This window comes from Armigeres subalbatus, chromosome 1 (assembly GCF_024139115.2).
Source record: "Armigeres subalbatus isolate Guangzhou_Male chromosome 1, GZ_Asu_2, whole genome shotgun sequence".
NCBI lineage: Eukaryota > Metazoa > Arthropoda > Insecta > Diptera > Culicidae > Armigeres > Armigeres subalbatus.
In genome coordinates this window covers 312,435,941-312,450,556 of record NC_085139.1, presented here as the reverse complement: position 1 = coordinate 312,450,556, position 14,616 = coordinate 312,435,941, and positions in this window count along the sequence as shown.

Genomic DNA, 14,616 nt, shown 5'->3' with positions numbered 1-14,616 from the left:
CAATGTTTAGAGCGTGTTGGTACGAGCAGGTTATCGCACTCTTGATTATCGAGAGTGTCGCAAAGTGCAATAGAGTGGATTTTTTTATTATTTTGTCTGGCAAACTATCGCTTGACTCATCAATTCGTCTCAGAGCATCATTTGTCAGTGGCAGAGGTGTAGCAGCATGGAGTCACCGTTGGAATCCTGGGACAGCAGTGGCACCGCTAATTGACGTAAAGTTGTCGTAAGTTTTTTTTTATTATTTCAATAACATAATACATTCCACAACATTATTTCTGATCTTCGGATAATTCTACACGATATAGGTACCACGGAAGCTCACCAAATTGTTTGTATAGCGAATCAATCATTTACAAAAAAAAACTCTGTGGAGATGGTACCTTTCTCGTGTATTAAAAATATAATTAGAAAATCACATTAGAGAAATCAAAATAACACTTTATTAGGGGATCAACTTTTCCATCAAGCCACATCTATTTGCATTTATCTGAATGCATAGCAAAATATCTAAAACATGTATTTTTGTTTCTATGGGGACCCTTGAGTAATAAACATTATTTGTACTTCTTTTTTAACTCCCGATCGCAATATCTATTCAAGCCAACAAAAATCTAGTCCGCATTGCTTGTCGAATGCTCTATTGCTAGCTAATCGGATAATACTAAGCATCAAGTATATACTACATTTTTTACACACACACATAGGGTTATTGCTCCTGGACTTCATCTCATAACTCCGATATTCATCCTACGAAAGATAAAGCAATGAAAAGTAATTTTATTTGTTTCTTATTTTTGTGATTTTTTTTCAGCAATTAGCACGCATGTTAGCAAAAAGAAGCTACGAAATTGGTGCCGTATTTCTTTATTTTACGATGAGATGAATATTTGTTCAGTGAGATGAAAAATGGAACAGTTCCCCTGCATACCCACATACATTTTTTGCCGTTTCAACGTGTTAGCCTCATGATATACACTCAGCGAACTGGACTATCGAAATTCATAATTAGCGCATTATGTGTTTCCGACTTTTCATTCCACCAACAGTACTTCATATACGCAGCTAGCTAACCATGTGCTCAAGACACGAAAAATAAACAAATTTTAAATTGCTTGGATCTGTATTTTCATACATCGCTTCCTGATTTAGTCCGCCAACCTTATTCGCTTGCAAAAAAAAATCGGCCTAGAAAGATAATTGAACTCTCCACCAAGCCCTTGCGCTATTCGACTGACGCGCTTGCCATCTGGACTATAAACCAGATGAGAGATGAGTAGTGATAAAAGACTACAATTTTCTTCGTTTTATATTATATGAATCTGATAATTATCTGAAGGAGAATCGTTTACATGTATTGATCGAAACCAAATAAACCGCACTTATGCAATGAGCTGGCATGACAAATATAACATTCTCTGAGTGGCAACAAATTCTACATACTAGCATTCCTCTCCTTTCCCAACTGACTATAAGGACTTGGCCGGCGCCGTTATGACAATAAAAGTTGCCAGAATAAATGGTGTAGCCAGATAATTGGTCCGGGGGGGTGGGGTTTTTTTGGTTTCTGAATTGCATTTGATGTAACGATTTCAATGTTTCATCTATGTTACTGGTAATAAACTCTATTCAGTTTTTATTCTGACAGACTTTGCGTCCCGCATCGCCAAATACAATGGTTCATTGCGTTTTCTGGCAAGTAAAACATTGAGCGCAATGAACCATTTACCAATATATACACGAATGTCTAGACACAACCGATATAGTGCAGGATTATCGCTGTTTTATTGGAATGCTTTCCTTAAATGGATCATTTCCTTGATCATTTAATATTTGTTGTTTTAAAACAACATTGCACATTTAAGGGTTAAAACGACCGTTTAGAGCATGGACGATGGGAATTCCATCAGCGTTACGTTTGTTTGTCTGTGGTGTTAGTGTAACAGAGGTCTATCAGTCCGTTTTAAATTTTGACCAACTATTCTTGTATTTTGAATAGAGTGTATTTTTATCATGTGTTCAAAGCTATGCAAGAAATCTCTGAAGTAATCCTTAAAGATTTGTACTCGTAACTGAAGATCTACCAGACTGTTTCAAATATTGTACACATTCCTATGTGTGAATAGAATGTGTTCGGAGTATATTTTCTGAATGGCCCAGGAAATGAATGGGCCAAGGCCACATTGTATTTTAAGGAGCACAAAGATCATGTACCATATTTGAAACTTCTCGAAAGACCTTTGATTACGGGTGTACGCCTTAAGATCTCACACCCGAGATTTCTTGGATATCGCAACACATATGCTGTGGTTATATTCTATTAGAAGGACCATAAAGAGAATGTACCACTTTTGAAACAAGTCGATAGAACTTTGATTATGCATGTTGACTTTAAACCTCACTCCATATATTTCTAGAATAGTGCAGTATATATGTAGTGATCCCATTTTATACTAAAAACCACAAAGAGCATGTACCTCTTTTAAAACTTTGATTCTAGTCGATAGAACTTTGGTTACGCGTTACGGTTACGTGTAGACCCGAGGCCTTTCTCCACCGATTTCTTGTAAAACTGAGACCTTACTCCAGAGATTTCTTTTTCAACACTGATGGTACTGGTCGTAAGATTTTCATACGACAAAACTTATGACAATGTTTCATAAGAATTGAACTATCTCTCTTAATGAATCTTAAGATCATATTTCGTTCAAATCTATCTTCTTACTGGATATCTATCAAGACGATTCCTCGAAGCGTCGGTGGACGTGTGGTGTGATCACACGCCTCCTAATCGCGACGTCCATGATTCGAAGCCAGGTTACACTTTTTTTAAACGAACATGAAATTTTTCAAAAGATTGTCGTATGAAATGCATTCCATTAGTGAATCGTATGAAAATCAATACATTTTCTTGTGGCGAAATTTCAAAAGAGAATCGTATGATAGTCTTGCGACCAGTATCCTCAGTGAACGCAAAGCATATGTTGTGATGCAATCTATTCTATGGACCACAAATGGGTTGTAATAATAATTTGGGAATGAAAATAAGTAAAAGTATATAAAAGTATAATATTGCATTTGCAATTAAATTGGAGAGAGCTTAAAATCTTTTAATATGACTGAAGTAACACATTTCTATCAAATCTGGTTACAGTTACTTGATTGTGACCAAATTCAGACTGGTCGTAAGACGATCATACGATTTTCTTTTGAAATTTCGCCACAAGAAATTGTTTTGATTTTGATATGATTCACTAATGAAATGCATTTCATATGACAATATTATGATACATTTTATGTTCGTTTAAAAAAAGTGTAACCTGGTTTCGAACCGTGGACGTTGTGATTAGGAGGCGTATGATCACACCACGCGCCCACCGACGCTTCAGGGAAACGTCTTGTTGGATAAACAATAAAAAGATTGATTTGGCCGATATTTTGATCCTAATATTTTCATAGTTCAATTCCTATGAAACATTCTCATAAGTATGGTCGTATGAAATACTTGCGACCAGTATGCTCAGTGTATAAGTTACGACACCTAACTTGGAACATATGTGCTACTCGAGAAATTGTGTTTTACTTCCGAAGCATACAATCTATCGCAACACTACCACCATATTAGCTGCAGATAAAATGCAACACAAAATTGTTTCTATTCTCTGCATATGAAAACAAAGAGTTATCGCTATTCTCTCTTGTTGCTTGCTTTTGTATTTTCAGCGACAATTAAACTCCTTGACACATCCACACATACACGAACACAAAAGGCGAATGGTTACAGAAAAGTCATTTTCTTCGCACTCACTCTCATATTCCTCAGTCAGGAGAGGCTTAATTCAATAACAAAAACATTTCATACAGTAACCATAGAGGAGTGTATAGCGACACCGCATCTCTCTGACGGTTTTGTTCACGCTCTAGGTTCGAATCCTGGAGACAGCCATGGGAGGGGGAAGGGGGTGGGGCATTTTAAAGAGACTGTAAAGGTGTTCGGCCGTACGGCACACTATTTTTTATAGCCTAAAGAGACTAATAGAAATTTTTGGATTTGGGCAAAGCTTCTTAGTTGTCGACCAAGTGTGACTAAGAAGGACGGCAGGGCTGAATGACCCAAGTATCCCAAAATAAACTATTTTTTCATGCGATGTGAAAATGCGATTTTAGGGAACAAATCAATACTTCCAACACGAAACTGGGACCAGTCTGGGTGCTGGTATAGCGAATCCGCATCAGGGGAGCGCAGAACGGGGAGCTTTGAGGGGAGTTGATAGTAACCAACAGTGCATAATTGAGACCCATGTGGGCGGTAGCAGTGCGAATCCGCACCTGTGGGAGCGCAGAACGTTGGCTTTGAGGGGAGTGGATATTAACCAACATTGCATAATTGAGACCCGTGTGGGCTGTAGCAGTGCGAATCCGCACCTGCGAGAGCGCAAAATGTTGGCTTTGGGGGGGGTTGATAGTAACCCCAAGTGCATAATTGCGACCCATGTGGGCGGTAGCAGTGCGAATCCGCACCTGCGAGAGCGCACCATGTTGGCTGTGGGGGCAGTTGATAGTAACCAACAGTGCATCATTGAGACACATGTGGGCGGTAGCAGTCCGAATCCGCACCAATGGGAGCATTTTAAAGAGACTGTAAAGGTGTTCGGCCGTACGGCACACTATTTTTGTACATTTTTATAGCCTAAAGAGACTAATAGAAATTTTTGGATTTGGGCAAAGCTTCTTAGATGTCGACCAAGTGTGACTAAGAAGGACGGCAGGGCTGAATGACCCATGTATCCCAAAATAAACTATTTTTTCATGCGATGTGAAAATGGGATTTTAGGGGAACAAATCAATACTTCCAATACGAAACTGGGACCAGTCTGGGTGCTGGTATAGCGAATCCGCACCAGGGGAGCGCAGAACGGGGAGCTTTGGGGGGAGTTGATAGTAACCAACAGGGCATATTTGAGACCCATGTGGGCGGTAGCAGTGCGAATCCGCACCAGGGGAGCGCAGAATGATGGCTTTGGGGAGTTGATAGTAACCAACAGTACATAATTGAGACCCATGTGGGCGGTAGCAGTGCGAATCCGCACCTGCGAGAGCGCAAAATGTTGGCTTTGGGGGGGTTGATAGTAACCAACAGTGCATCATTGAGACCCATGTGGGCGGTAGCAGTGCGAATCCGCACCAGCGGGAGCATTTTAAAGAGACTGTAAAGGTGTTCGGCCGTACGGCACACTATTTTTTGTACATTTTTTTTTATAACCTAAAGAAACTATTAGAAAATTTTGGATTTGGGCAAAGCTTCTTAGTTGTCGACCAAGTGTGACTAAGAAGGACGGCAGGGCTGTTTTGTACTCTCAAATAGTAATACTAACTTTCGATGGGAATTTTGAATCGATCTTGGTTGATTGTAAGCAATGCTGGCTGCTAAAACTTCACTGCCAATTTTATCGCACTTGCCCATAAAAAAATGTTTACGTTTTATCGTGTTTTTCTGGATTTTGAATGATTTTCAAGATGAAAATCAATATAGGTACCAATAATGAGGGTATGTAAAACGTTTTCAAGGATGATTTGTTCTAAAATTGTTTTCAGGTGATCCTTAATGATGATATTAAATGGTAGCTTTTTTCTACCTGTTTTACAAAAATATGATTTACAAAATAAAACTTTTGATTAGGTTCCAAAAACGATCAAGCAACAAAATTGTCAGCGTCGGAAAGATTGAAGTTTCCTTAGTAAGCTCCACGAAAAACATTTCACGCATCCTCACGCAATCGTGACTTATTTTTATTTGAATATAGTGAAGTTTGCTAAAAAAAAGTTAGATTTTTCTAAATATTAAATTTAAGAATTTATGATTTTGAGCGACTAAGTTCACATGAATGGTTGCTTCCAGAAGAGTGAGACTTTGATGAACGATCCATAAAAAGCATACGCATTTTTCGTATGTAAAAAGTTATTAAGCGGTTGATTTGCACTTCGAATTGATTTGATCTGCTCCAGTGTAATATCGATGCATTATCTAGGGACTTTAACATTATCCGATGACAAATTTATATAGTCGAAGTGAACAAACAAAGTACATCTTTTCGGAAAATTTAGTAAGTAATAATTGAAGAATGAAGATTATCATAAAAATCATACTCATTGGAGTCAGAGGTAGGCACCACTCGTCGCAAGCACGCTGTAGTTCTCAGAGGCAGCGTTCTTGTGACAAGTGGTGCTCTATCAAATAACAATAACTAACCCCGCCAGTGCTCATATATCACTGCTACATAAATAAAAAGAAAAAAAAAAGAATACGCTTTACTGCTTATAGTATGCATTTAAAGACGACAAATGAATGACATAGTTTTGGCCACGCTTTTACACTACGTACTCCTATGTGCGACGATTCAACACACGCCGACTGGAAGATGCCACAGTGAAACGGTCCTTCGTTGAAGAACTGAAGACACGTGCTGCAGATATTCCGGAAGGTGGCAGCGTGGAAGACCAATGAACCGCCATCAAGAATGCCTTCATCACCACCAGCGAGAACAATCTGGGCGAACTACGCACCCAGAGAAAACAATGGATCACCGATGAGACCTGGAGAAAGATAGAGGAGCGAAGAGAAGCCAAAGCCGCGATAGAGCGATCGAAAACCAGAGGAGCCAAAGTCTTAGCCCGTCAACGATACTCGGCTCTTGAGAAGGAAGTAAAACGCTCATGTCGACGGGACAAGCGAGCGTGGGCAGACTCTCTGGCCGACGAAGGAGAGAGAGCCGCCGCAACCAGGGATATTCGCCTCCTCTACGATATCTCACGACGCTTAAGCGGGGCGAAGATGAATGTGACGATGCCTGTGAAAGACGCGAATGATCAGTTATTAACCGACCCAACTGACCAGCTGAAACGCTGGTTCGAGCACTTCGAACAACTTTTTCAAGTGCCAGCCAGGCCATCACCACCTCGGCATGATCTGCCTAGGATCCGACGTATCACACGCGTCAATACCGAAGCTCCATCACTGCTAGAGATTCAAACAGCCATCCAAAGCATGAAATCGAATAAAGCCCCCCGAATAATGACCCCATGACATCCGCTCAACTACTGCATCGTTTATTTCGTAATATCTGGGACACCGCAACTTTCCCGGTCGACTGGATGCAAGGTATCTTAGCGAAGGTGCCCAAAAAGGGTGACCTGACTGTATGCGATAACTGGCGAGGCATTATGTTGCTGTGTACCGTTCTCAAAGTTCTGTGCAAAATTATCCTAGCCCGGATTCAGGAGAAGATCGATGCGACTCTCCGGCGGCAGCAAGCCGGATTCCGTGCCGGAAGATCCTGTGTGGACCATATTGTCACGCTCCGCATCATTCTGGAGCAGGTCAACGAATTCCAAGAGTCCCTTTACTTGGTATTCATTGACTACGAAAAAGCTCGACCGTCTCAATCACGAGAATATGTGGGGCGCCCTGAGACGCAAGGGAGTTCCTGAGAAAATCATCGGCCTCATCGAGGCACAGTACGAGGCCTTCTCGTGTAGAGTGCTGCACAATGGGGTCTTTTTTTTTTTACAAGGGAGAATGCATTTACACACTAACCCAGTACACGTGCATTGTAGTTGCCAAACTACCACACGGAAGTGTACTGGAGTGTCGGACTCGACCATACCGGTAATACCGACTAAACTCCCTTGGGCTCCACCATCGTTTCCCCCAGGAACTACCTCGCAGTACTACTTCTGGGGGGACGGCAGTACTAAGCGTACTCGCTCATTATCGCTCACACAGGCACTCGTCCCACGCGAGACTGACTTGGGTGCTCGCACACCATTCACTCCATTTGAGTCTTACTTGGATGCTCTCCCGGGCGCTCCGCTGCCATGCCTCGAGGTGTCAATAGCGGTAACTGCCTGGGCCTACAGATATTACGCTACGACACTCCTGCCTCAGCACGGGCAGATCAATCACACCACTGCCGAAGCAGACCACACGCTACCCTGCCGAAGCAGGGACACTCCCCATGCACCACATGTGCACAACTGTAGGTGTGTGGGTACAACCCACTGCTACCCTGCCGCCGAAGCAGCTTCTCCAAAGACCATTCGCTCCATGTGACCCTTTTTCGGGTGCTCACTCTAACACTCCACTGCCATGCCTCGAGGTGTCGAGAAGGTACCTCGACTCCTACCTCAGCATGTGCAGTCAATACTCAGACTTCTGCTGCGCTTCGAGGTGTCGATAGCGGTAACTGCCTGGGCCTACAGATATTACGCTACGACACTCCTGCCTCAGCACGGGCAGATCAATCACACCACTGCCGAAGCAGACCACACGCTACCCTGCCGAAGCAGGGACACTCCCATGCACCACATGTGCACAACTGTAGGTGTGTGGGTACAACCCACTGCTACCCTGCCGCCGAAGCAGCTTCTCCAAAGACCATTCGCTCCATGTGACCCTTTTTCGGGTGCTCACTCTAACACTCCACTGCAATGCCTCGAGGTGTCGATGAGATACCTCGACTCCTACCTCAGCATGTGCAGTCCATACTCAGGCTTCTGCTGCGCTTCGAGGTGACAATAGCGGCGGCGACACGCTATGACACTCCTGCCTCAGCACAACCAGATCACTCACTCCCTGCCGAAGCAGCTCACGCGCTACCCTACCGAAGTAGATACACTCCACAACTCACTCTAACACTCCACTGCCATGCCTCGAGGTGTCGATAGCGGTATGTAGGGACCAATCAACGATACTACGCTACGACACTCTTACCTTAGCATGTGCAGTCCATACTCAGACTTCTGCTGCGCTTCGAGGTGACAATAGCGGTGACGCGCTATGACACTCCTGCCTCAGCACAAACAGATCACTCACTCCCTGCCGAAGCAGCTCACGCACTACCCTACCGAAGTAGGGACACTCCACATGCCAATTGGCACTCCCTGGGCTTGTGCGGCACACAGTCGCTTTGATAAAGTCCGCATACGGGCACTTGTGGTTTTTTGGGAGGGATTTTAGCAGAGCCCACTGCTAAATCCCACCACGCCCTAGGCAGTTCTCCCTGACTCGCAGACAGCTGGGGAGGGGTCGTCAAGCCCTTGGACATCATGCTGTCCCTGCTGTCCCTGCTGCCACAATGGGGTCTTGTCCGACCCTATCCGGGTCGTAGCTGGTGTGAGGCAAGGATGTATTCTATCACCGTTACTGTTCCTCATCGTAATCGACGAAATTCTGGTAGATGCGATTGACCGTGAACCAAACCGCGGGCTGTTATGGCAGCCTATAACCATGGAGCACCTAAATGACTTCGAATTGGCGGATGATGTTGCACTCCTCGCGCAACGGCGCTCTGATATGCAGAGTAAGCTCAACGACCTTGCCGAGCGCTCCTTTTCGGCAGGTTTAGTCATCAACGTCAACAAAACCAAATCGTTGGATGTAAACACGGTGACTCCTTCCAGTTTCACAGTAGCCGGGCAACCAGTGGAGAATGTTGAAAGCTTCCAATATCTTGGTAGCCAAATGGCGTCAGACGGCGGTACCAAGATCGACATAGGCGCACGGATAAAGAAAGCAAGGGCTGCCTTTGCGAGTTTAAGAAATATCTGGAAAAACAGGCAGATAAGTGAACGCACCAAAATACGAATTTTCAACTCTAACGTGAAATCTGTGCTGTTATACACTAGCGAAACATGGTGTGTATCAGTGGAGAACACTCAACGGCTGCAGGTGTTCATTAACAGATGCCTGCGGTATATAATTCGGGCCTGGTGGCCTCACAACTGGATCTCAAATAACGAGCTCCATCGTCGTTGTCACCAGAGGCCGATAGCAACAGAAGTTCGGGATCGGAAGTGGGGCTGGGTCGGCCACACTCTACGTAGGGCGGAAACAAAATCTGTAAACAAGCATCAGACTGGTACCCAGCGGGACATCGCAACAGACGTAGACCAAGAGGCTTATGGCGGCGAGGCCTCAATAAAGAAATTAGAGAAGTTGATCGAAATCTAACCTGACAACAGGTTAAAGGGCATCGCTCAGGATGGAGATCTTTCAAGTCGGCCTGTAACGACCCCTTGGTCGGCGCGCCGAATAATACGGTGTAGGTATATCTGTCAATCAATATATGTCATGCAGCTGCAACCAGCTCTCGGAAGAACGATTTGACAATCAGCTCTTTAACACAAAAACAAATCGAAGGCGACTCAAAACTGTTAGCTGGTGATATGTACATGCGAACTATTGTTATGATTGTGAATTACAAATTATTATAAAACGGATACTTCTAGATACTATATGAAATATTGTGCGACTAGCTTAGATATAGGTTTCTTGAAATTCAATAGGGTAAGATGGAATACAAAGTGAATTTATAACAAAAACTAATTTCCTAATGTTGGGATAGATAACCTTCAACCAATCTACTGTAGCATACGGTAGCCCGTTAGGTGCCTGAATATATAAAGTTCAGCTTTCTATCCACGGTAAGCCAGATTTGAATCTGTATGAAACTCAATTAAAGCATGTAATTGGTAGGTGAGGTCAGCTGGATAATCACTGCTGGAAGCTAGCTAAGATTCATAGCTGTAGTGCGTGATAACTAGTCACAAACCTTAAATAAGGGTAATTCCAATAAGAATTCACAGTCCTATCATCAAATCCTAATGCGATGCAATTGCAGGTTTAGAATTACACTAATAATAAAACAAAACTAGGAAAAACGAAGGGAATAAGAATACTAAACGTAAGTGGAAACAATTTGTAGCTGGTGCTTATCTAATGAACTTTGTTATTTACAGAAAGTTTTTAATATACAACATATTAAGAAACTTGGAATATCTTATTTCCTGTTGGTCTATGCCAACACGGCCCTTTGCACCACCGGAGGTGTACAGGATCCATAAGTAAATCCCGGAAGTGTTGCTAGTTTGCTTGCTTTCCGGATCCGAATACGTTGTGTTATCTACAATTAGAGTATCTCCACCTGCCGTTGCTATTCAAGTTGCAATGGAAATCTGCAATAGCTGCGCTGTTCAAATGTCAACTCAGGAAATTGTATGTGGCGGTTTATGTAATGCGACTTTCCATTACAAATGTGCCAACATTCCAGAGGTGTTAAACAAGGAAATAGTAGGCCATTCATCAACCTTTTGGATGTGCTCTGAGTGTCGTGACATTATGGGAAATTCTCGGTTTAGAAAAACTCTGAATTCAATGAATGCTGGGGCTAAAGAAGTGAATATGATGTTTATCGAAAGCTTGTTGAAGATCTGAAAACGGAGATGAGGGACAGCCTAATTGCCGAACTAAAGCTAGAAATTCAAGGGGGGCTTTAACAAACTTTCTCCGGCGATCCTATCTCCTGTTCCGAATCGGTTTTAGTTCTGCAGCCGCCCTGCTTTGAAGAGATCGCGTGAAAGTAACGAGACGGTTTTTCTATACCCCATAGACCATCAAAAGTTCTTCGCGGCACAAGCCAATCTCCCAGCGCTTCGCGGGTCTCAATGAAACCCGGAGAGTAAGTTTTGGGTTTACTTGATGAAAATCTCACCCAAAGCTACTGAAGACGACATTCTTGCTTGCCAAGTACTGCTTGAATACCTCTCCGTCTACAAATAAATCAAGAGGTACAGCAGCGACAATAGCAATAATACAACCAGCTCCTGCAGATAGCATACCCGCTACCTTCAACAGGTAGAATTAGACAACAGGCAAAATTAGAATTTTTCTCAATTCTCGCAGTACAAAACAGGAATTTGACGCATACGAACAAAACGACACCGAGAAGATTTCACGGGCTCACAAACGGCAGGGTTGCCAGAAATATGATTCTGTGTTTATTATCGTTTGAGTACAAAATTAAGGAAGTTGTCGCCGTCGACAACTCGCCTACTGTTTTCACATGAAAATTGCAATAATTATCGTCTGATAATGATTCAGCACAACACTGTTTTCAAGAACTCTCTTTCGGAAATTTCTTTATCAATTCCTTTGAAAATTGCTTTAGGAATTCCTGAGCAAGTTGGTTAAGACATTCTTTCGAACTTTTTAAAGAAATTACTTCAGCAATTATTTCAGAAGTTTCTTAAAAGAATTTTTCTAGTATTTCTTTAAGAAATCCCTTCCGGAATTCTATGAAGAAATTCTTGGAATTCATTTGAAATTTCTTTAGGTATTCTTTCGATTTTTTTTCTGGAATTCCTTCTCCGGAAATTCATCTGAAAATCCTTTTTAAATTTCTATTAGAAACTCCTTTTGTATTTCCTTTTTAATTCTTTCATATTTAAATTTTCGGAAAGAATCTTCCAACGATAAATAATTGTAGAAAGTCTGACTAAAAGGATTTCCTGGAGGAAGTTTCGAAGGAATTTCCGGAGAAATTTACAAAGGCCTTTCCAGTGAATTTTCCAAAAGAATCCTTGAACAAAATATGTCAAAGAGAATTTCTAGCGTAACTTTCCTAAAAGAATTTCTGAAGGGTTCCCTAAAACATATCCCGAAGAAATTTTGGAAGAAACTCCAGCATTTCGGAAGGTATTTCTAAACCAATTTTTGCAGGTTTTCCTGAAGAAATTTCCCAAGGATTTTCCTTATGTATTTTCAAGAAATTTTCCGAAGAATTTCAACTAAATTCCTTAAGGAATTTCTAAAAAAAAAGCAATTGGTAATGTTTTTATCATAACCGCGAGTAGACATAGGACTTGTATAAACGTAGCGTATTTACATTTAACTTTCAACTTTTGGATCTATAGAGATTGATTATAGCTATTGATATTGGAAACGACGACTTCCATGCTGTGTAAATTTATAAACTTCTGGAAATAAAACTAACAAAATAAATAGGGGAACAGACGGCTTTGGCAGGTTTTATTCTTTTATTGGCAGGGGGGTTTTTGTCGACCAAATTTTATGAAATTTGGCCACAATATTCTTTGATATGCAAAGAATGTTTAGGCCAAATTTGAGCTAAATCAGTCATGAAAAACCCCCCTGACAATAATAGAACAAAACCTGCCAAAGCCGTCATTCCCCCTACATAATTAAAATTGCTTTGTTTCTAACTATTGAGCTCCTATTTACTCAAGCAAATGAAGAGCATTTATAGATTTCTGATAAAATTTAAAGTGTAAAAGTTCTATTAATAAAATTTTTATACTTGGGCAAAATGTGCTATTTTAGGGGAACTGTCCCGTTCCAATTTCGTTACTCCTTTTTGCTAACATGCGTGGTTATTGCTGAAAAATCAAAACAATAAGAAGCAAGTCAAGGAGCAGTAACCTTACTAAAATAGAGAAGGTACTGCTAATACGTCAACGAAAATTATTTAATGCTTTGGCTCCAAACACCGAGTCAAGTTTAATAATATAATTTCTCAGAAAATGAAAACCAAAATATGAAATAATGTTTATTTAAATATTCTTCTGGAAATTATTTTTTGCGGACCTTTTAAAAACATTTACATGTAATACGGCGAAATTTTCTATCCTAAAATGCAACCACAACTTAACATATGGTCAGTCATATGCCATGACTCGTACCCATCCCGGTATCATGTGGATTATGAAACCAATCACTTTCCGTGGATGAGCAATCCAAATCTCTCTGGGCTAATTTTATTTTTTTTTCATCTACCACTGCTGCCACCATCGGCCTCTAGCCGTGAACTCCGAGCGATGCGATGGGCGATCGCATCCATCGCAACCGATACCACCCTCTTCAATCATGCATATTCGCAGACCCACCAGCAGTGCTCTCGCTGGCGACTGCATGCTGTGTAGGTAAACACATCGAACGAACGAACGAAACGAAAAATGCGCGAGCAAAAATCACGTCAGTACGCGCTGCTGTCACGAATTGTAATGACTCGCACACGGCAGGCACTACTTCTTTTATACACAAAGAAAATATTGCGGTGGACCCGAAGGCCCGTGGCATACTGCATTCTGATGTCCGTGCTAGGAATGCACTGGATTGGATATAAATATATATATGATTTTTTTATTGGCTTTGACAAGAAATGAAAATTTCAGTTGCTTATTGTTAATAATTTTAATTTTTAATGAAATTGACAAATTGCTGGAGAGTGTCCGAGTTGATCTTCAAAATCCATCTTCAAAATCCATCGAAAGATAAAGGCGCTAGTAACGTTTGAAATCTTCCCTCTCAGCGTAACGCTCTCGATTTCCAAAAATCTAAATGACACCCAGAATAGTGAAGAAAGACGTAAGTCCTACGTCAAAATCTGTAGAAATTCCTAAAAGAATTCAAAAGGAAATTCCGAAGAAGTTTTCGATATTTTCTTAGAATTCCTTCTTTGAATTTTCAAAGGAATGTCTTGATGAATTTCCAAAGAAATTGACCTTTCTCGTAAGAAAATTTTATTCGCACAATCGATTCTTTATTTTATTTAAGATTAGCTTTCCCAAAGAACCCATATTTTTTGACGCCTCTAAGTATTTTTAAAATTTAAAACAAAAAATCGAAAAAGTGCTGTTTTTCAAGATTGGCCTAACATTTGCCCGATTTTGAACGAACATCGGGTGAATTTTTCAGACCGGTTCACACGTGCAGCACTTTTTCGGTTTTTGTTTTCGATTTTTAAAATAGTTATAGACAAA